Genomic DNA, 25,003 nt, shown 5'->3' with positions numbered 1-25,003 from the left:
ATATATATATATATATATATATGTATGTATATTTGTATGTATGTATACACACACACAAATACATGCTTCATTACTTATTAATGGAGCTTAATAACATTATTTTATTCCTTAATAAACTACTTAATGTCAATCATGATAATAATAATTATTAATCAGTTGCCAACTTTTGTTGCTATTAGACACTTTAAGGAATGTTTCAGGCATTCCTGTTAATGTACAAGAGCTTTTTTTAATACAAGATTCAGGTTGTGTATATATAGACCACAAAATGAAATGTCGATTTACATTAGTGAATTGTTGGTGCTATATAAATCAAAGATGTTTTTGATACGATGAAAGAAAGGGGAATTGCATTTTGGGAACTGGTGGGTCAGGGGATTAACTTAGTCAGGAAACTCTTCCTGGAATAAGTAGGATCCCAAAGAGTCCTTAGGGAAATAATGGAGATAACCTGTTGGACCAGGGAAAGTATTTGAGAGTTGCATTTAGGAGTCATGATCTGGAAATCTGCTTTAAGAGGTAGACTTTACAGCTATTGGTTATTATAGAATTTCACTTATGACGTTGTATTGTAAAGAGCATTATTTAATAATCTCATTTATTCTTTCAGTTACTTAACCAGGCAACCAAGTAGAAAAAAATGCTCATTTGCTGTGCTTAAGGAATTTACAGTAAATGGCTGCAGTATATAGGTGATTTAATAGAAGTATCCATGATGACCTCGGAGTGAGCCTATATTTAGACCATAAAAAATAATGCCTATGTTAATTAGCTTGATTTAACCATTCTACAATGTGTGCCTATTTAAAAGCATGTTGTAAACCATAAATATAAAGAACTTTTATTTGTCAGTTTAAAAAATAAATATTTTTAAATGCTTCAACCAAATGGAGAAAAGGTGGTGTAAAGTAAGTATAGACTTAATGACCTAATTCTTAGAGATTAAGACATTTGTTTTCTGGCATTTTCTTTGAGGTTATGGATAGCAGTGTACAGATAAATAGACTTTGATATAACGTTATGTGTATTTTTATTCTCAATCTATCAGAGAATCCTTTGGACAGTACCTTGGAATATTACTCTCTGTACTGCCTTCTCTGCAATACCCTGAACACATTCTTTATTCTTTCCTCCTTATTTTCTGTATCAGGAAATATCTCTTCATAGCATAGATGTTTACAATTATAAAACTTGTCTACATATTAAGCTAAAACCTAACTCTAATTCCTGACCTACTGGCCTTGGTTGTATCCTCCAAAGCTACCCAAGGTAAATCTAATCTAGTTTCAGTGTTTGAAGAGAGTTATTACGTTCTTTTTAAACTTGTTATTCTTCAGGCATAAGATTCCAAATTTTTTCCAAATTTTCTCATTTGATAAAGATTCATTCCCCTTGGTTATGTTGTTTTCGTCATATTGTTTTAAATATTTGATTAGCCAGTGTCTTTCTAAGGTGTAACCTTAAGTTTGAGGGGTCTACCTACATTTTATTTAAAAATGTAAATAACTTTTAACTTCCTCTTAAGCGTCCAACAAATCTTGCATTTTTTTTTTTTTCCTGAGACGGAGTTTCACTCTTGTTACCCAGGCTGAAGTGCAATGGCGCGATCTTGGCTCATCGCAACCTCCGCCTCCTGGGTTCAGGCAATTCTCCTGCTTCAGCCTCCTGAGTAGCTGGGATTACAGGCACGCACCACCATGCCCAGCTAATTTTTTGTATTTTTAGTAGAGACGGGGTTTCACCGTGTTGACCAGGATGGTCTCGATCTCTTGACCTCGTGATCCACCCGCCTCGGCCTCCCAAAGTGCTGGGATTACAGGCTTGAGCCACCGCGCCCGGCCAAATCTTGCATTTTATAAATGTTCCCTTGGTGTCCTGGGATGTAATGCTTTTCTGGATCAGGAGATTTAAAATGTATTAAGAATCTAGATACTGATCTTTTCGCCTTTATTTCCCATTGAACCATCTAAGAACCGTCCTTTCTGGTCTACCGTCACAATCTCACTAATAAAGCTTATGAGATTCTGTATTTTTTCTGATAATATTTTATAAGGGTTTAAAGCTGAAATGCCTATGCAGGGTCTGTATAAGAAAGGAAGTGATTGTATTAGGGACAAGAGGTGGTTGACTGAATCTTGCTTCAGGGAAATAACAGTCTCAATGCAGACAAACTTCAAGATGGACTTTCAGACGGACTTTTCAAGAGAAAGCATAACTCTGTATTTTTCAATACAATTTCCTAACCAATAAATGTTGGTAGTTGAGTACAAATTAATTATAATATTAATAAGTACTAGCACCAAATATGGTCTACAGGTCATCATTTTGTGGCTGCAGTATTACACCATTCATCCTGTGGCCAACTGACCTATCTGTACTCTAAAGACATCAGTATCTCCTTACGTTTTGTTATCTTCTGTGTTTTACCTTCTTATTTTTCTGGTGTTTGCCCTTCTTCATTGTGGAGTTGCTAGTTAAATGTTTACATAATGGTTTATTTAACCAAAAGCTTCTCCTTTATTCGTAGCTATTTACATTTTACAAATTGTATTTGTTGAGCCAGGCAAAGTGATCAGTTTTACTGTTTATGTTTATTCTTTTGTCTTAAAGCTAACAAACAAAGAAAACAAAACCACAAGCCCTTTGATGAACTAAGAGTCCCTGTTGAACTGAATAAATAAATATATTCTTGAATAAGAAGAGAAATTATCAACATGGTTTAAAGGCTTACTGATTGCTATTAAGAGATGCACCACTGTGTTGCATAGGAATTATATGTTAAGAAAATACATTAAGGAAATTTGAAGAAGTTAAAATAAAGATAATTGAGGCTGTGGCTGAATTGCAAAGAAGTCTCTACCTTCTGCAAGTATTTATTGCAGGATTGTTTTTAAAATCTAGTGTCCCTTATTTGTTTTATTATTTGCTAATAGAGTATTAGTTATTTGACAGAAGCATTTTCAGGAGAGAAGCTTAGTCTAAAGGGTCAGCAATCATTAACAATTGAATATTAACCAGAAATGAAAAGAAAGCATCTCTGAAATAATTTGTCAGTCAAAAATGTTATTTAGCTTCCAAAATATTGATTTGTGCACAGTTTTCAAGAACATATCTAGCCTTTCTGTGAGGAATCTTGTGCATAATTCATAAATGTTTCTAAAATAACATTTGGAGGATTTCTTTAGGCAACATAGAAATGGTATAATATGCTCAGGTGTTTGTGATATACTACAAAACTAAATATATGAAGAAACTTTTGTTAACTCTTTTTTTTTTTCCTTGAAAAACCTGGTCATTTTTTGCAAAACTTAGGAAAACTGTTTCTAAATGTTGGAATTTTTATTTTTCATTCTGTTTCATGGTAAAATGCATATAATTTCTTTTTGTGTTTGAGTGATTCATCCTGCTGGAATAATATGGTAGTCCCATTGGGGATCATTAAGAGCATTACTCATGTAAGACATCTATCAGGGGCAGCACTCCTCATGCTAAATTCTAGAGCTACAGCTCAGGAATAATATGAGACGCTCACAGGCATGAGGAACGGAATAACGTCTGAGTGGGAGAAGGTCAAGGCACGGGCAGGGAAGAGGTCAGGAGCAGTAATGTGCCCTGAGCAAGGAGAGCTGATTCATTTGAAGCTGGAAACTGTCACCAGCATTTTATTGTCCACAGAAGGCATGTTTAAAGACAAGCATTGTCTGATGCCTTGACAAAATAACTTGCCAATAATAAGGATTCTTCATTACTTGAAAAGGCAGCCATGATTCCCACATTTCTTTGGAAATTATTTCTATAGATGATAACTGCAGCCTTTAAGAAGAATGTAATGAGAGTATGTTAGCTAATTTGTCTAAGCTTTGATGATTTTTGTTGTCGCTGGCACCATAACTCTTTTTCCTCTCCTTATTTCCTTACATGTAAAGGCATTTTCTTCTTTATGAACTATAGAAATAGAAAGTTTAAGTTATTTTCTTATGAGATGACACCTTGTATTTGGATATATTGGAATTACTGATTCGCTTGTGTTGCACACGTGCCTAGGGCACTAACTTTAACCGCATGAATACACGCTTACTCCTCTGGCTTTTCTAACATCTCCTTCCTCTATTTAGGGACACTCTGTCTAGATCCTTTCCTGTCTGTCCTTTTCCCTCCCTTGTTTTCATTCCAATTCCTGTTTGTCCTAATGAATCAATACAGGTGTCTCACCATCCAGTAAACCTTAGCTGTCTCATTCGCCTACCCAGAATAGATTTGATGTACTTCTTATGTTTCTCTAGCCATATTGCATATACTTATCTATCTCCTTTCCGACTATGAGAGTCTGTGTCTAATTAATTACTTACAATCTGCACATATGTCATTCTGTGAATTGATAAGTGATTTAGGGAATAAAATTGGAGAATTAATTTCTTGACTTTGCTTTGACACGAGTTATAGAAGGGGTTAATATTCCTTCTGATTTTTGAGTAAATTGTTATTTTAAAAACAGAAAAGTGAACACATGAAAGAAGAAATGCCAAAATTGCCAAGTATCACAAATTTACATCCCCATGTTAAAAAAAAAATCAAAAATCTTGGAACAATTTGTGTTAGAAATGTTGTATAGCACCAAATTTGGAAGTAACTTATAAATGGGAGCACTCAACAGTTATATTTGTACTGGATCTCACAAAATAGATTGCAAAGGACTTTGGATGTCTACCTTGGCTTGGAGTTTGTACATTTTTCTATGGGTTTTCTTTAGACTGATTATGGCATAGTACAGGAGAAAAACACCTCTTGGATTTAGAGTAGGTTGTTGCTGGCTTTGAATCTGCCATTAAGTAGTTTTTCACCATGCCATGGATATGTCATTTTTCATATGTAATATGCATGAATTAACCAGTGGATATTTCAGTCTCTTCCAGAATTGAAGTACTATAGTTTCTAACCTAGAAATAACACAGTGAGCTGTATTATTTGACAATGAGTTTTTCCTCCTCAGTGTGCTTTTCAGTAGAACATAGGTTATAAGGCTTTGGGGTTAAAATACCTAGGTTTGAATCTCACTTCATTACCAACTAGTCATGTCAACTTGAGTAGATTATGTCGCTTTTCTGCTTTCCTTTCATTATGATTGAGATAATATGAGCATCTACTTGATGGGGTTACTGTGAAAGCAAAAGTTGACATATGTAAAGTGCTTGAAACACTGTTTGGCCTGTTTTGACTTCTGTTTAGTATGGATTGTTGCATTGTTTCTATTATTATTTTCTAGTTAAGTAGTTGTTATCAAGTTTTATTTGTTTTGGTTTGGTTTATTTTTTTAAAGAAACTAGTTTATGTTAGTTCTAGGTTTTGACCCTCATCTACAAACTCCAAGTTTAAAAAATAATTTAATCTCCCCTCCGAGAGATTTCAAAACAGCAAACAAACAAACAAAAATAGAGAAGGCATGAGCATTGTCAAGAGAAAATTCAGTGTTAATTTGACAGTTTGGAGACAGATTTCTGGGCAGATTGCCATGTCAATGTGGTAGCCCTTTCTATCCCAGTAAAGGAAAATATAATAATGTTTATTCTGTACAAAAATGCCAACAATTAGAGGCTATATCAGCTTGCCTCCCCACCCCCACATTAAAAAATGTTAATGCTTCTAAGCGGATTAAGGGATTTACAATTACTGTGATTATTTTAATCAGATTATAGATCCTCCTTTACTTGGAGCTCAGCTCTTAGCATTGGGGAATCCAGGTTTTCATGTTGAGTGTGGGGTGAGCAAAGGGACTGAGAAGTGTGGAAGATGGAGAAAAACGAGGCTCTTTTGAATCCTGTAGCAATACAGTGGGCCACTTTGAGAGAGTGGAGCTCTAAAGAGAAGTGCTAAGAAGTGCTTGTTGCAAACTTCCCTTGTTAGAAATGTATTTGCATCTCGAGATACTGTTTCCAGCTTCCTTCTCTGCTGCTTAAGTTAGGTCCTCAAGAAAGAAAAGATGAAATTAAAAGCATTAATATTGTGGCAAAAGAACATGATTTTCAGGTTAGCAATTCAGTGGTATTTATGGAGAACTATGGTGGCTAGCAGCTTGGCCTCTAGAGTAATTCATTCATTTAAAAAATGATTATCACATTTTTGTGTGTCTGTCTGTGTGTACTCTAATTTTGACAGTATCACTGGTGAATTGTGAAACTGATTATATTTAGCTTTTCTAAATCTTCCTTATCTGTAAATTAGGGTTAGATTAAATGCTAAACACACATATTTCTTATAGGTATTATTTAATTTTATCTCTTCATATGAATATATATTTCCAGGAAAGCAGCAAAATATTGGAGTATTGATACTTAATGCTAATTAAGTACTAATTAGAAAAAGTAATACTGGAAGAAATTTGAAGAAGGTAGGGAGAGGAGTAGGTTCCATGGCCAAAAGAGCACCCTATTTTGCAATGCTGCCAGCTTGAGTGTGACATATCCACCTTCATATTGTCTATTTCATTCTTGGTCAGCGTTTCATGTCTGCATGTCATTGCCACTTGCTTCACTGTGCTCATGGTCAGCTTCTCAGGGAAGCCTTCCTTGCATTCCTTACTTACAGTTTCTCCTTTAGATATCTATAGTCTCTTGTCACTGTGAGGGATGACCCATGGCTGTTTTACAGAACTAAAGTATCCAAATAGTTAACACACAAATAGCACATAGTGGGAGCTCCATAACTGTTTCTTGAATGAATAAAATTCTAAACCGATCATTTTAATATTTAAAAAAAAGTATAAGAAAAAATAATAAATTCCCCTCCAAACTGAAAATTAAATAAGTTTGTGTTATCTAATATTTTGCTTAGCTTTCATGTTATCTTTTCCATAAATGTAATAGTAACGAGCTCACAGTGAAAATGCCTTCAGTATTATTGAGGAGACATATTTAAATATTTAATTGCTTCTTTTAGGAATTTATAGTGAAAGCTCTATATTTGAGATTGCAGAGAAACATCTAGAGAATTTGAGAACCTCAAATTATTTTTAAAATAATTTTTAAAAAATTGCCCTGTATCTTACAGAAACTCACTCATATATAGATGGGCAGAAAACGTACACTGAAACTCTCTCCTATTCTTTATTAAAATTCATGTAACTTTTACTGGGTATCTGCTATAGGTCAAAGATTTCTAGGCAGTGATGATATGAAAACAAAATTAGTTACAGTCATTACACACAAAGTTCATGATATGGTTTGTCTGTGTCCCTCCCCAAATCTCATCTTGAATTGTAGTTCCCATAATCCCTATGTGTCATGGGAGGGTCCTGGTGGGAGGTGGTTGAATCACAAGGGCAGTTACCTCCATGTTCTTCTCGTGATAGTGAGTGAGCTCTCATGAGATCTGATTGTTTTATTATTTATTATATTTTATTTTACTTTAAGTTCTGATATACATGTGCTGAACGTGCAGGTTTGTTACATAGGTATACATTTGCCATGGTGGATTGCTGCACCTATCAGGCCGTCATCTAGGTTTTAAGCCCCACATGCATTAGGGATTTGTCCTGATGCTCTCCCTTCCCTTTCCCCCCAACCCCTGACAGTCTCTGGTGTGTGATATTCCCCTCCCTGTGTCCATGTGTTCTTATTGTTCAACACCCACGTATGAGTGAGAACATGAGGTGTTTGGTTTTCAGTTACTGTGTTAGTTTGCTGAAGATGATCTTTTCCAGCTTCATCCATGTCCCTACAAAGGACATGAACTCATTCTTTTTTTATGGCTGCATAGTATTCCATGGTGTATATGTGCCACATTTTCTTGATCCAGTCTATCATTGATGGGCATTTGGGTTGGTTCCAAGTCTTTGCTGTTGTAAATAGTGCTGCAGTAAATATACGTGTGCATGTGTCTTTATAGTAGAATGATTTATAATCCTTTGAGTATACACCCAGTTATGGAATTGCTAGGTCAAATGGTATTTCTGGTCCTAGATCCTTGAGGAATCACCACAATGTCTTCCACAATGGTTGAACCAATTTACACTCCCACCAACAGTATAAAAGCGTTACTATTTCTCTACATCCTCACCAGCATCTGTTGTTTCCAGACTTTTTAATGATTATCATTCTAACTGGCATGAGATGGTATCTCATTGTGGTTTTGATTTGCATTTCTCTAGTGACCAGTGATGATGAACTTTTTTTTCATATGTTTGTTTGTCACATAAATGTCTTCTTTTAAAAAGCATCTGTTTCTATCCTTTGCCCATTTTTTGATGGAGTTGTTTGATAAATGGGACCTAATTAAACTAAAGAGCTTCTGTTCAGCAAAATAAACTATCATTATAGTGAACAGGCAGCCTACAAAATGGGAAAATATTTTTGCAATCTATGTGTCTGACAAACGTCTAACATCCAGAATCTACAAGGAACCTTAACAAATTTACAAGAAAAAAAAAAAAAAACCCATCAAAGATATCTAATGGTTTTATAAGGAGCTTTTCCCCTTTTGCTCTGCACTTTTCCTTGCTGCTTCCACGTGAAGAATGACATGTTTGTGTCCCCTTCCACCGTGGTTGTAAGATTCCAGAGGCCACCTCAGCCATGCTGAACTATGATTCCATTAAACCTCTTTCCTTTGTAAATTACCCAGTCTCACATGTCTGCGTAACAGCATGTGAATGGACTAATACAGTTCACATTGTCTAATAATTGAGAAAGGCATATGAATAATTAGAATATGGTGAACACACACATATGATAATAGAAGTGCAAGACGGGAAAATGTACTTTACATAAGGGTCAAGGAGTATTTAAAGAAAATTTGAACTAAATGTTAATGAATATTCTATCTGTTTTGCTTGATTGCCCATCAGACTAAGGAGAAGTAAAACATATAGGCAGAGTGAAGAAAAATCATGTTGTATCTATACTGAATAAACCAGCAATAATTTAGAATTATTTTCATATCAGGTGCCTGTAAAGGTAAACCTATGGTCAGAATATGAAGATTTTCTCATTTCTTTTCAACTTTTATTTTAGATTCAGGGGTACATCTGCAAGTTTTTTACAAAGGTATATTGCATGAGGCAGAGGTTTGGAGTAAGAATGATCTAGTCAGCCAGGTACTTAGCATAGTACCCAAAAGTTAGTTTTTCTACCCTTGCTCCTTTCCCTTCCTCTCTGCTCTGATAGTCACCAATGTCTATTGTTCCCATATTATGTCCATAAATTGGACATAATTTAGCTCCCACTTATTGATAACATGTGATATTTGGTTTTCTGTTCCTGTGTAAATTTGCTGAGGATAATGGCTTTCAGCTACACCCATGTTACTGTAAAGAACATGATTTCATGCTTTTTTATGGCTGTATAGTATTCCATGGTGCTTTTTATTAATACATTCTACTGTTGATGGACACCTAGGTTGATTCCATGTCTTTGCTATTGTGAATAGTATTGTGATGAACATGTAAGTGCATTTGTCTTTTTTACAGGTCGATTTATTTTATTTTTGTTAATGGGATTTGGGGGTTTAATAGTAGTTCAGTTTTACGTTCTTAAAAAAATCTGCACTTTTTTTTATTTTTACAGTATCTGAACTAATTTACATTCCCACCAACAGTGTAAATTAAGTGTTCCCTTTTCTCCACAGCCTTGCCAACATCTGTTATTTTTGACTTTTTAGTAATAGCCATTCTAAGTGGTGTGAGATGGTATGGACTGTGGTTTTGGTTTGCATTTCTCTGAAGATTAGTGAAGTGAAGCATTTTTTTCATCTTTTTCCTGGCCTCTTGTATGTCTCAGAATAGGAAGATATGCTTATTCTGTGTTAAGTAGACTGCCTTTAACTGTGACAAAGGAAACCATTAAATGTGTTTTAGGTAGGTAAGTGCCTATCCAAAATCGGGTGGGATAGAAAGATCTCTCAATCAGTGGCATGGAAGTCAGATTAGGATATTAAGCTAATAAAGGGGAGAGATGATGAGTAAAGGCATTGTTAGTGAAAATGAAGCAAAGAAGAAAGATAAACAGTTTTTGGATAGTAGAATAAAGAGATAGAACTGATGGAATATATGCAGCAGGAAGGGATTTCAGGTGACTGTCAGGAAAATAGACTAACATGGGCAACAAGGACTTAAGTAGTAAGGGAAGAACAATATGTATAGAAGAAACACTGTGAATTGTACTTGGATTGACTTTGCGATGCCAGTGGGTTGTCCACGTAAGCATTTACAATACATGAAATGCAATGTCTAAATGCTACAAAATATTTATAGAATAATCTAATTTAGAGCTTTAGGAGAAATCTGAGTATAAGTGGTAAGGCAAGTTTCTCTCTTGAGAGGCTTGAGAGCAGGCGGGTAGAGACAGAACTGGGCCTAAAATAAAACTAAGTTTTTATTTTAAAACTAAAAGCAGGAAGGAAAACAGTAGTTCTTCCTGCCTGCTTTTGCCATTGTTATTATTATTATTATTTAGACTAAAATAATGTAAGCTGGTACTTAAGATTAGAGGTATATATTATTAAAGAACAGAAAATTAAAGGAAATGGTTATTTCTGAGTCGTTTTAGCTGCATTCACTTCAATTTTGAACAAGTTTACTCTTTGATAAATACATTGCAATTACAATATACACTGTTAATTTAGAAAAACCATGGGGTATAGAGTAGGCACAAGTTACAATTTAATTCCACAAATATTTACTGAGTAATCACTATGTAACATTGTCTGGAATAAAATTAGAGATTCACTGAATCTCAGAGGGGGAAGAAAATAATGAAGTCTGGTCCAATATATACTAAGACAGAAATTCATTGAGGTTTACACATTAAGGTCTTCATGTGTTATTCTTCTCATTTCCAAAGAGAAACCTTCTGTTTCCCCACAAATGCTAAACTGCTTGCACTATGCCACTTGTCAGATTTCATTTTTTTTTTTTTTTTTTACAGAGTCTTGCTCTGTCACCAGGCTGGAGTACAGTGTCTCAATCTCAGTTGACTGCAACCTCTTCAGGTTAAAGCTATTCTCCTGCCTCAGCCTCCTGAGTAGCTGAGACTACAGGCACGTGCCACCATGTTCAACTAATTTTTATATTTTTAGTAGAGATGGAGTTTCACTATGTTGGCCAGGATGGTCTTGATCTCTTGACCTCACATCTCATCTTTTGAAATGCTATTTCTTCCTCTTACCCCTCTGTCTAATTAGCACTCAGCACACATAAGGTAGGTCAAGCATCACTTCAGGAGGATGTTTTTTACTTTTATCCCCCTTCCCCAATTCCCAATTCTTCAAGTATAGGTGAGTTGGTGTTCTGTACATACCTTTACTGTAAGAATGTATCAATTACATTGTGTTGTATTTTATGTTTGCTTGCTTCCATTCGACATTTTAAATAATTTGAGGGTATGGTGGATTTCTTCCTGATATCTGTGTGTCTAGAACCCAATACAGTGTCTCCTACTTCAATCTGAGTGCTTCATTCATTGAACAAACATTTAATGACATGGACAATGTGAAGCATAAAATAGTGAATTACTGCTATTAGAATGATTTGTTCATTTCTTGAAGGCTTAGAATGGATCACCACTCTACTAGGTGAATACCAAACCAAACAACCCACATTTTTCCTGGTCTCTCATGGAACCTATATGCTACTGGTCAGAGAAACAATCAATACTTTATATATATATATATATATATATATATATGTAAAAACGTGTATTTCACAGTGGTGTTGAGGAACATTTGAAATTATTCCATACCACCTAAAAACCAAAAATGTGGGATGCTTTTTACTTCTTTTGGCAAAGATAGAGTGAAGGAAGGAGAAAACTATATCTGGGTTTGTCAAGCCTGGCACTAATGACATTTTGGGCTTGATAATTCTTTGTTGTAAAGGCTGTCCTATGCATTGTAGGATGTTTAGCAGCCTTCCTTGGCCTGTCTCAATAGATACGGGTAGATAGCATCCCCCATTTGTGACTGGCAGAAATGTCCAGATGTTGCCAGGTCTTCTGTGGAACAAAAGTTGAGAACCACTGTCTTATATCTACATGAAGATACTGCTCAAAAAGAATCCATCTGGCAGAATGACATTGATGTAGGTTAATACCTACTTATATATTAACCCAGCTCTACATAAATCGTACACATATAAATATGTATACTTATGTGCATACACACATGTGTTTGTATCTGTGTACATATAACCTATATTTGTAACAATTTCTTGTGGATGTTTAACAAATAGCCTGTTAGCCTGAAGCTCAAAAGTTTTGTGTATGTGTGTGTTTGTATGCTTGTATATATCTTGTTCAGTCGGTTAAATATATTCTGCATTGATTTTTATTGAAAGTGGGTTTTGTTAATATATCAATTAAGCCATTCCTTGAAGTCTAAATTTACCAGTGTGAATTGGTCAAATCTTCCATGAGGATGAGAAGCTATAAGAAAATCAATAGGAAATAGGGTGATGTTGCAGTGACTTGCAGAGAGAGGCCACCATTAGAAAGAATAAGTGCAAAGATTCGTGGGTAAAGTAAGTACAAAGGTTCTGAAGTAGGAAAAGTTCGATAAATTAGAGAAAGAGAAGAGGTAGATTGTCCAAGGATAGAGATAAAGGGGGAGTTTTTTGTTTTCTTTCTTTTTTTTTTTTTTTTTTTTTTTTTTTTTTTTTTGGGTTTTTTTTTTTTTTTTTTTTTTTTTTTTTTTTTTTTTTTTTTTAATAGAGATGGGGTTTCACTGTATTGGCTAGGATTGTCTTGGACTCCTAGCCTGAAGCAGCTCTGTCTCAGCTTCCCAAAGTACTGGGATTATAGGCATGAACTGCCATGCCTGATCTGGGAGATTGTTTTGAGAAGTCATCACCCAACAGTCTTATATACAGTTGGCAGAGGTATTTGGTTTATTTCACGTTGTTTTTTTTAAAAATGGGATAACATATAAAAATTGAGATTTTTCATAAAAATCCAGATTTCCAGCTTCTCTGAAAAATCTAGATGGTCTGATGACTTCAGATTCTCCCTCCCATGTGGAATCTTTCATGTGGAGCTGGACTGGAGCTGCCCCTTTAGGCAGCTCCTACGTTCCCTGGCTTACTAGTACCCTTCATTTATATTGTGTTTGCCCATATCTGAATGTCTGACCTGTGTGGCTCTTACTTAACTACTTGATCCTATAGGTACGCACTTTTTATTCTCTAATTTAGGGGATTGAAGGGACTGGTAAGGACTTTTTATTACTTTTTAATTTAATTTAATTTTTTTTGGAGACAAAGTCTCACTTTGATACCCTGGCTGGAGTATAGTGGCACCATCATAGTTCACTGTAACCTCGATGTCCTGGGCTCATGTGGTCCTCTGGCCTCCGGCTCCCAACGCATTGGGATTACAATCATGAGCCGTTGTCTCTAGACTTGGACTTTTTAAAGAAGTTAAAAGTGAATTAAGATGGTATTTAGCAGAAGAGTCACATGAATAACTTTTTTTTTTTCCTTTTTTTCTTGAGATGGAGTTTCACTCTGTTGCCAGGCTGGAGTGCAGTGGTGGCGTGATCTCTGCTCACTGCAACCTCCACCTCCCAGGTTCAAGCAATTCTCCTGCCTCAGCCTCACTAGTAGCTGGGATTACAGGTGGACGCCACCACGCTCAGCTAATTTTTGTATTTTTAGTAGAGACAGGGTTTCACCATGTTGGCCAGAATGGTCTCCATCTCCTAACCTTGTGATCCACCCTCCTTGGCCTCCCAAAGTGCTGGGATTATAGGCGTGAGCCACGATTTACTTTAAAAAGGGAAAAGATTACCCAACATGCTCCCAATTGGCAGGCTGTAGAGACAAGAGTATAGACAAGGAAAAAATTTAAGAAATCACTTTAGAAGGGTTTGATGATATCTCTGTCTGAGGTGGTTCCGGGAGGGTGGATGGAGGCAGTGCAGGCCTCTATGTTGCTTAGTTTCAGGTTCATCATGCTTGCTGGTGTCATTAACCACCCTCTGGAGCAAGCCTAGCCACCACGAGCGATAAGATACCACCCTTTGGCTTTGTGCAACGTAGCAGTCCTGAGGGCAGGATTTGGGACATACTTTGCACGTAGAAATCAAGGCTCTTGGTGATGAATGTGCCCTGTGTGGTAGGAAGCAACGGTAGTTAGGGAAAGAAAACAATATCATTAATTACCCAACTTTGATTTGGATGATTCTTTGTTCAGTTACAGATGGAATTGCTTAGAATTAATTTATGTCAGTGTTAAAAGTATAAGGTATACTGCAGAAGACAGCAGAATAGACACTTCTGGCTTCGAGTGTACAGCAGCCATGAGTTTCCATCTGGTTCTCTAAGCAAGTGCCATATGAAAACCGTTCTGGTAGGCTGAATGTATGGATTCATGTCTGTGAGGTATGTATAAACACACGATGTGAATTCTTGCCCCTTCTAGCATTTTAATGGCCTTCCATTAAATGGTAGGTCATTATACTTTTCACTGAGACAGTGAAGGGTGATTAACTCCGTCTGGGTTCAACCAGTGTAATTTTAGAGGCTACAAATATTGTTACAAGTCAGGTTAAGGTTTAAAGGTGAAAGTATAGTGAAGCTTGGCTGCATGACTTTTACAGCATTGAGTTAATGTACACAAACAAAGAAACTCTTGTTTTCTTTCCATTATGTGTACAGAGAACAAATGGCTCACTTGTTATAGAGAGGAAAATGTGAAAATTAGGTTGGTCTACAATAAAATTCATGCTGTGTGAACCCATTTACTCGGTATTTCCAATTGAAAGTTCTTTTAAAAGTCCTGTTTCACATTGCTGAGGTTTAGAAACTTTAGACTCTGAATGTGATGCACTTTGTTAAGATAAGGCTATCCTAACAAATGGCATCAACAGATTTGCTATCTTTTACATAAAGCAGGCGGTTTACCTCCATAAAATATGCTAGCACACAGAGGGGAAAATTGCCCTTTTCTCTCTATTATTTTTGATAGATCCAGCTTCCCTCCGAATGCTTCCATCCTCACCATTTATCTGAGTAAATACTTGGGGTAATCTGATAACAGCCCTTTCCTTTTCACTGGTTGAATTCAAATCTTGGAGCCTGGATATCAGTCAAGGAATGGAGTTTGAGGGCATAAGTTTACTTGTGGCCTTCCAGCAATGGAATTAAAATGCGAAATCTTCCTTTTAAAACTCTGTTCAGTATCTACATTGATCTTAAAGGCAGATGAGAAGTAAAGTCTAATGCCTATATAGATCAATTTTGCTGAAATGACTAGATTAGTTGAGGCCTCTCATGAGAAACTTCTTATAAGTGCTGGAAACTATGACATTCTAGTCATTAAAACGAAAGCTGGTATGTAGTAAAATAACCAGTCTCTTTCTTCTCTTTTAATATTTAACACCCTTTTTACGCACAACTTTTGCTTTGATTTGAATTTCTGTCAAAATATGACAGGATTTTGTGGGAAAAAAACATTTTGGCTTAACAGATTTTGATGCAAACTTTAAAGAAGTTAGGGAACATCTTGTTTTTACAGAAGTAGAATAGATTTCACTTTGGAGGCCCTGGAAAACAAATAGCAAAACAAAACAAAAGCCTCATAGGAATTAATGATTATGAGCAAAGCAAATAGTTTTCATTTGGGACAGTGAATCCTTCAAAAAACACAGCCGCCTGATCTGGTGTGATTCACATTGTAAAGGCTGTGGTGAGATGACAAGGTCTAGTCCCTGAGGTCATGGTGGAAATGCAAAGGTCAAGGCTTTTCACTTAGCCTTGTGTCAACAGCGTCATGCCCTGATAAGTCTAAGAACTGATTTGACTGGGTTCAACTACATATATAAGTGCATTGCACCCTTGCCTCCACATAAATAAAGAAGTGAGTAAATGCAGCGTTTTAGGCCTTGTTATTGCTGCCTAAATTTGACTCAAATTCAAGGAATTTACAACTATGAGGGGGAAAATAAGGTCTCTTTACAATGCAATTGACTTAGGATTTGGGTATGCTTGTTAAGTAGGATTTTTAAAGAAACATTTTGAAAGTATGCATGTATGTGTGTGTGTGTGTGTGTGTGCTTGTGCATGCACCCTTGAGCATCTTGTTGTTAAAATTAATCTTTTTATCATATACATTTACCCACACATGTCTGATTCAAGAACATGTCTGACTGAAGAATGTGAACTAATTTCACAATATTTGGCTTGAATGCAGTCTTCTTGTGTTCAGAGTTGATTTCCTTTGATGATTTAAAATTGAGTTGGGTTCTGTCATGGTGGGATTATGAGAGGAGAATTGAGAAAGTGTTAGCTCAGTGTTGTGAAATACTTAGATAAAATATTGTCCAGCTTTTCTGCCATTCCATGGCCAACTATAGATATGTACTCTCATCTCCAATGAAAATCTTGGCGTGTTCTTTCGTCCTTATTGCTGCTTCAGCTTCTGGTAAGTAGAAGAATGTGATCCATTTCAGAGCTTTCCTTGAACAAGGGTTTTGATGCTCTAGAAAACACTAGATATATATAGACATGCTTGAACTTATTGGTTGTCTTCTAGTGTGAAACAGTTCATGATAATATTGTGCTTCTAGACTTTTTGTTTTTAAACTTGTGCTGTTCTTGACATGAAATGCCTTAGACAAAGTTGACCCAGGCCACAACTCCAAGGGTATTTGTATTCTGTTTAAAAAGTGGTTTTGGGGTTGTGTAGCTTTTACTAGCAAGCCACAGCATACCTTGACTCAATGTGTATGTTATACAAGTAATAACCCATGTGACACACACTGCTCACAAATGTCATCAAGCTCTGTGTATTTCCTGCCATTTACAGGGTCCACTTTTACTTAGGACTACATTGCCTTTTTTAGGCGAGATTGTTGCTAGTGGTGACTCTGGATTCCTTTTTCACTTTCAGCAATAGAGGAAACCTCTCCTCCAGCTTAGCAATGTAAGCCCTTCCCATCAGTCTGCTTGAGCCATCTTCAGATAAATACTACCCTTGGACCAATAAATGTACCAAGGAAATGACATGTGGAGATTAGCTTAGCCAGATGATACCTGCACCAGAGTTGGGATCACCTTCACCTGAAACACATTGGGTAGCTGTGAATACCTGAGCAATATGAGATCCATTAGGAAGGTGTATGCCCACCATGTTCTTTGTAAAATAATTTTATTCAGTCTTACACTTGTTAGTAGAAATTACTATCCTTGAGCACTCCATCATTACATTATTATCTGGACTATTTTGTTTGTAGGCCTGTGGCACAGTATTCATTTTAGCCATGATTTAAAATTTAGTCATACTTTGAAGTTCTACAAGTATGTGCTAGTTCTCTGATTATTCACTTTTCATGGCATTTTGTTTTTGTTTTGTAGATAGAATATCTTCCTTAATATTTCTGAGTTTATGATGCCTGAGTTAGCTCCATTTCCTCTGGTGTCAATGTTTAGTTTCTTAATGTTGGCTCTTCCTTCTCATCCTGCTGCTTTTTCTCATATGTCTGATAATCCTTCCTATGGAATAAGTAACTGTATAGTTAATAAAAGTCCTCTGTTTTTGTGTTACAACTAGTTCCCATGTGGAATTATCACTTAGACTTCTGTGTGAGGTAAGAAAATGTGAGACTTTTGCTTTACTGGGATCAGCAAGGAAGCCAGGAAGCCAGCTGTCAGGCTACAGGATCACTCAAATCAAATAGTGAGCATTATGCCAGGTTTCACCTGGCAGTTTATTCAGTTTTACTGGGAAGGGGTCACCTGTTTTTGCTAGAGGTGAATGCCAGCTGCCTGATTTTTGCCTGCATTTTGGGAGGGGATGACAAGGGAAAGATTTGTCCTTATACAGACCTTCAATTAATCTCTTTCTCTTCAGTTCCCTTTTCACATCCATTTTCCAAAGTTCCTGCTGACTTTGGATCTTGGTTTCCAGAGCTACTTCAGCACACTTCCACATTTTCCAGAGCTTTTTTACAGCAGATTCTGAGCTGCAGCTCTATTTAATTCCTGAACACATCCCCACTCTCTCCTTCTACCAAAAATGTATTAATATCTCTTGTTCGTTGGTGGTACCCATCTTCCTACCTCACTTGTCCTCAATTGTTTTTCCATCTCAGGACTTACCTTTAGTACTTCTGCACATTTATTTCAGTGTGTTCTTCAGAAATAGAGGAGGCATTGTGTGTGCCTGATCTGCCTCCTTAATCAATTGCTAATCCTATCCATATATGATTTATATTTAGATTTTTTAATGTAGGTTGTTATTACATGCACCAATTAACACAGTTGGTTGGAATACACTGCTAATAGTTTCACAGTGATTTATTAGACCCTTGTATGGAACAAAGACTGATTCCTATTACAAAGACAATTTATACATATTTTAACTATATGTGTAATAGCTTATATTTGCCATTTTATTTTATCAATTTTGCTTGCTAAGTTTCATTTATAAATACCTAAATCCAGAATTAATTTATTTTGCTGTTCGTTTCACTTATTCAGCAACTATTGATGGGACCTCCATGAGTACTAGTTACTGAAAATAGCCCAGTATGTAGTTTTTTTTTTTTTTTTTTNTTTTTTTTTTTTTTAGTTTTATGTATAAAATATGTGCTTTAATTTTTAATAAAGCCTAACTAAAGGTGAAGAACTGATTTGGAGATTTGAGAAGGAATATAAATACCTTTCTCTCTTTAGAGAAAACTAAAGGTAGATTTGGAAGAGGACAGAAGATGCTTAAATTTTTTCTTTATGATTTCTCCTGTGCCAAGGACAATACTTGTAAATAATAACCATTTAATAAGTATATAATGAAAATATAAATACAATCTTATTACTTTGTTATTAGTTATATATTATGGTAATGTATCCAACTTGTCTTCACTTTTACTTGTTTATAATTAGCTAACAAGGAAAACTGACTTGATTGCCAGAAACCTGTCTTGGATTCATTGAAATATGTACTTGCAGGGGGTGGCAAATTTTGGCAGGGACTTTCCACTGCTCTCCTTTTTAAATGCTGGAGGAAATTTATAATTTAAAATTGTGGAATATTAGCCAAAAAATGGTTTATTCATTTATTCTTACACATTCAGTGTAACCAAAATGGCATATTACCAATCAACAATGATTGAAAGAGCATCAAGGGGGAGAAAATCTAGTACATTAGAAAAAATATTCTAGTGTATTAAATATTTTCTTAGGAAAAAATTTAAAATTCTAGTTAGTTTAAAAGAGAAATCTAACGTTGGCAGATAATTTCTCCTTTCTTTCTTTTATCCTGCAGTGGCTCTTGCTATCATTAAACACCTCTAAGGTGTACAATTCTTTAATCAAAAGGCAAATACTTTATTTTTATACCCACTATGGACTTTATTTTGGCTTCTATGAACTTTTTAAGGCTTCCACTCAATTATTTATTATATCAATTATATTTAAACAGTCCAGAGGAACAATAACTTAATTTCTATATTAAATCTAAAAATGTTTCTGTCAAATGAAAGTATCTTTTTTCAATGGTATGTAGGTTTTTTTAAAGTAAATTAGTGAATAATCAACAATGCCAATTTATAGAACAAGGAAAATTTTAGGTAGCTGTGTTTTGCTTTCATTCCCCCTGAGAAAACTCAATGTTATATCCTAAACAAAGAAAGCTGTATTCCTCCATTAAAAGTAGTTAGTTTCTTACTTTTATTTATTATTATTCTTTTCAGACAGGGTCTCACTCTGCCAGCCAGGCTGGAGTGCAGTCGTGCAATCTCAGCTCACTGCAACCTCCACCTCCTGGCCCCAGGCGATCCTCCCACGTCAGCCCCCTGAGTAGCTAGGACTACAGGCTTGCACCACCATGCCCAGTGAATTTTTGTGTTTTTAGTAGAGACGGTTTCGCTGTGTTGGCCAGGCTGGTCTCAAACTCCTAACCTCAAATGTCCCGCTGGCTTTGGCCTCCCAAAGTGCTAGGATTACCCGTGTGAGCCTTTGTGCCTGGCCTTAATTTTTCTTTTAATCTTTAAATTATATTTTTTAAATAAACAGAATAATTGTATATATTCATCTAGTACATAGTGATGCTTTAATACGTATAATGGTCGGTGAGCATATCCATCATCTCAAACATTTATTATTTCTTTGTGTTGGGAACCTTCAATATCCTCCTTCTAGCCATTGAAACTATATATCATCATTATACTCATTTCACAGTGTTATAGAACACTAGAGCTTACTTTACAGTGGTATAGAATGCCTTATTCCTCCTGCTCCTTGTTCCTCCTATCTAGCTGTAATTTTATATCCTTCAACAAATCTCTCCCTATTCTTCTATTCTCCCTACATCTTCCTGCCTCTCTCTTCTAGTTTTTACTTCTGAAGCATCAACTGATATCTTACTTTCAAAGCTCTTATCCTAGCATCTTTTTTTGGTATATGATAGACAATGTATATCACATTCCTCATAAGTCAAGGTGTATGATATCTGATCTTTCCATACCAGCGTCTTTCCTAAGGATCATAATTTGGCTAGTATCCAACTATTATATATTTCCCTTATTTTGTTTGCAAAATAATTGCTGGGCAATTTTGATGCAATGTAACAGCCCATTTCAAATTTTTAAAAGAAATAAAAGAGAATAAACCTTGTAACAGTTATGAAACAGAGTTTTAGAGTTGTGAATTACTTCAGTGGCAGAAATAATGCGCCAAAGGGTAGCTTAAAACAGTTGATTTTAAAATCTAACTTGTGTAAATATTTTTTCTTCCTGAAATGTGTCAGTGATTACCTTGGACCCAGTTATGTTTCATGCTTCCAGCAGGTGGGGATAAAAGGTCTCTGGAGATAAAAGTAATGTAGTGTGCCTTATAAGGGAAATGTTAGACCACAAAAATAATAGAGATTTGAGAATTATGTTATGTAAGTTAGGGAAGGTGTTCTTCTTTTTCCATCTTCATGGCTCTTTAAATTTCAATTTTTGCTAATTGAAACCCGCCCTAAAATTGCACCAGATAGAGAAGTCTGGTAATTTTGTGAGATAAACATATTTCTCTGTAAAAAGTTGCGTTTTAGTTCTTAGCTCTGTTTAATTGTGATGAAAACGCTGACATAATGGGAACTCAGAATTAAGTTGTAAAAGAATGAGAGAAAAATAGACAACAAGATGTAAAAGTCCACTCTCAAGTGAAAATGACATTTGGATAGTTAGGTTGTTTACATGATCACAGCTTTTTCCCAAGATTTATTTTAATATCCATGATGCTAAAGAAGACATTGCAATATCTATTTACTCACCAAAAGTTATTAAGAGAATATACAGCATATGTAGAAAATAGATGTGGTTTCACTTTTTATCTTGTTCATCAGTTATTTATTATTTATATTTGGGTACACTTCTAATTATTTAACAACTTTAAATAATATCATTATATTTTATTTTGGTGTGTACATGGTAGGTGTATGTATTGATGGGGTATATGAGATATTTTGATGCAGACATGCAATGTGTAATAATCACATCAGGGTAAATGGGGATATCCATCACCTCATACATTTCTCCTTTGTATTACAGATAATCCAATTATACTCTTTTAGTTCTTTTAAAATGCGCAATTAAATTATTATTGACTATAGTCGCCCTGTTGTGCTATGAAATACTAGGTCTTATTCATTCTTTCTATTTTTTTACTACCCACTCACCATCTCCACCTCCCCCACACCACATGGCTTTTGCCTCAAGGACCTTTATGAAGGCAAGGACTAGAGATAATTAAAATGTTTTAAAACTATAAATGTTTTCACAGTATCCCACCTCACTTCTTAGCAAATAAACATCTGCCTAAAGGAAGGATGGCTAGTCTCCCTTAGAAAGCACAGGGTTTATTACTTGGCTGCATTCTTCTTCATTCTTATGCCCTGTATTTTATTGCCAATATAATTACTTGAGGCTTAAAAGTCTCCCTGCCCCACACCCCAGCTGTCGTGTGTTGTGATACTTTACGTTGTTTTTTATTTGCTTTATTGTGGTTTTGTAAAGGCAACGTATAGTTTCTTAATTTTATAGGTTAGGTAGCGCAAAAAAATAAAACTATTTCTAAATATCTTACTCTTCTTTTCTTTTCTTTCTTTCTTTTTAATGCGTTTCTCTTTCCTTTCCATCACCTCACTCTGTGTTTGTGGCACAAAAAAAGCAGTTTTTTTCCTTCCAGAAACTTAGAGTACTTCGTCATGTTTTGGGGGGAGAGGTTAACATTCAGAAACACTGCTGTGTTTTATTGCCAGTAAATGTTTTTACTCACTAGTGAAAAGTTTGTAAATAGGCAGTGTTTAAGAAAACAAAGAGATAATAAGTACTCAGACTTTTCCCTTCAAATTCTCTATACCTAGTAAAATGCATTGGTGATCTCAGCTCTACTGAACAATAGTCGGGATCACAAAACCACTACTCATCATTCAGCCTGCCTGGCATAATTAGCGGCTTTGAGTCAAAGGAGACTAAGGGGTGTTTAGAATAGCAGTAAAAGCTTTTCCCCCCTCATACCCCATTATTCAGAACCAAGACTTCACATATCCCAAAAGGCCAGGGTTACTGCTGAACAAGTAGCTGCCTTCTATACATGTTCTTCAGATCAAAATGTTTTTCTCTGATGTGCCATTTAGAGGACACTCCATTAAAAGTCTAAAAGAAGCAGCAGAGTTTGTGCACCAGATGGAGAAGGAAACATTTTCTGTTCGTTCAATAAGGGCAAGTCGTGCTGAACCATCACTATGGTCTGCATTTGATCAGCTTGGGACACATGAATAGCTGTCATTGAAGACTCCAGGCTGGGTGAATAGTATATATTACAAAGTGATTTGAGAGTTGGGATTTGGCCAGTATGGTTGACTGGTTAGCATCCACAACTCAGAACAAAAATGGGTTTTATTCTTTTTTTTCCTTATTGAATGCTGCCATGGAATTATAACCTATGCTGATAGTAATTGCTAGCGACCCAAGCATGTAAGAATATACATTAACTCTTTTATTCCATGATTTGTGATTAAGGACTGATTCAGGGCACCAAATGGTGAGGTGGTGTCTTGACATGCTTTTCCAGAGCCCTTTCGTTAAGATAGCCCATCATTCCCTTTTGGCTCAAAGCAGATGTGTCATCTGGGTTCTCATTTTCTTAGACCTTTCTGTGAACTCTGTGATTACACCCTTCTTCAAGGTCCTGATGGCTCTGGAGAAGATGGGATGCCATAAGCTTGTTCTTTTCTTTCAGCAACTTTTTTGTCATGTCTTTTCTTGTGCATGATCATTTACTTCATGTTATCCACTTACAGCTTAGTCTTGGACTCTGCTGCTCCTCCATCTTTTCATTGTTGGGGTTTTCATCATCCACATAACTTGAATCTTAACTCTGTATAGCTGATATGTGACTAGGCAGAATTTCCATAATGTTTTAGCAGCATGTATGTCCCAGGCTTTGTTTGAACTTCCAGCTCTGTTTCTGTCTACAAATCTTATCTTGACTGCTCTATACAAATAAAAATTAATAACACCAAGCAAACTAAATAAAAAATACATTATGTCTGAAACAGTTGTCTGGGGATATTTGGTAACTTTAGCAGTTACAACTCTGCCACTAGCATCTTGTGAGTAGAGGCCAAAGATGCCGCTAAATATTCTATAATTCTACGTTACAGCCCTTCAGAAGAATGATGTGGCCTGAAATGTCAGTAGTGCCAAGTATGAGAAATGTAGCTATAAAATACAATTACAGTTGATCGTAGAACGACACTGGGGCCAGAGGTGCTGACCCCTCGTGCAGTCTAAAATCCTGGTATAACTTTTGACTGCTTGAAAATGTAATTACTAATAGCCTACTGTTGACTGGAAGCCTTACCAATAACATAAACAGGGGTTAACATATATTTTTTATGTTATATGTATTATAAACTGTATTCTTACATAAAGTAACTGAGTGAAAGAAAACATTATTATTTTTTGAGACAGTCTCACTGTCTCATAGCTCATTGCAGCCTCAACTTTTTGGGCTCAAGTGATCCTCCTACCTCAGCCTCCAGAGTTGCTAGGAATACAGGTATGCACCACCATGCCATTTTTCATAGAGATAGGGTTTTGCCGTGTTACCCAGTCTGGTCTTCAAATCCTGGGCTAAAGTGATTCACCTGCTTGGCCTCCCAAAGTGCTATGATTACATGTGTGAACCACTGCACCTGGCCTATAAAATATTATTAAGAAAATCATGAAGAAGATAAAGTATATTTACTATTCATTAAGTGGAAGTGGATTATCAGAAAGATCTTCATCCCCATCTTCACAATGAGTAGGCTAGGAGGAGGTGAAAGAGGAAGGGCTGGTCTTGCTGTCTCAGGAGTGGCAAAGGCTGAAAAAATTCGCGTGTAAGTAGACTCATGCAGTTTAAACCCATGTTGTTCAAGGGTGAACTGTATTTCTCTTCCCCATTTAACATTCACACCTTTTACATATTGCCTTTCATACTAATGCCAACACTTTGTTTTACTTTCTTGGAGCAAGTTTTGGTTAGTTACTGACATAGTCTCATCTGTGAGCCAGCTGTCTGAATGATCCATTTTTCCACGTCATCAACTCAACTAAGAACAAGCAAAACCTTCCTAGGGTAGATGAGGAAGAGGGAAGAGACTGCATCATGCTCACTCATCATAGAGCTCCAAGAGCTAAAAGAGCAGAAAAACACACGGAAAGCATGAACTGGAAAGGCACTAAAATACTTTTAAAACAGTTTTTGGCTTTATTTTTAGTTATTTTCCCAATGTAAGTATTGCCGATTATTTGCTTGTGTATTTCTCATATCCTTCTGTTGTGAACCTGATGTTCACTGAAACAGATTCTTACCTGGCTTCTCTCCCTTCATCTACCTTCTGAATCATCTCAGCTGAGGTTTGGGGAAGGCAAGCTTGGCGATAACTGCTAATTTTCTTTATCTCATGAAATAATAGTGGCTCTGGAGTCAGACTACCTCAGCTTACTTCCCTGATAGCTGTAAGCCTCAGTTTCCCTTTCTTTAAAG

At 36.0% G+C, this 25,003-nt stretch overlaps 1 protein-coding gene across 12 annotated transcripts in view; it reads left to right on the top strand.

Annotated features, from left to right (window-relative positions):
• The window catches only part of ROBO1 (roundabout guidance receptor 1), a 1,110,926-nt gene that overhangs the window by 705,908 nt on the left and 380,015 nt on the right, over window positions 1–25,003 (top strand). The gene's annotated exons all lie outside the window — the stretch shown is intronic.

Source organism: Cebus imitator, unplaced genomic scaffold, assembly GCF_001604975.1.
Source record: "Cebus imitator isolate Cc_AM_T3 unplaced genomic scaffold, Cebus_imitator-1.0 Scaffold7, whole genome shotgun sequence".
Taxonomy (NCBI): Eukaryota; Metazoa; Chordata; class Mammalia; order Primates; family Cebidae; genus Cebus; species Cebus imitator.
Note: the sequence above shows the minus strand (reverse complement) of the source record. Positions and strands in the feature narration are given on the sequence as shown.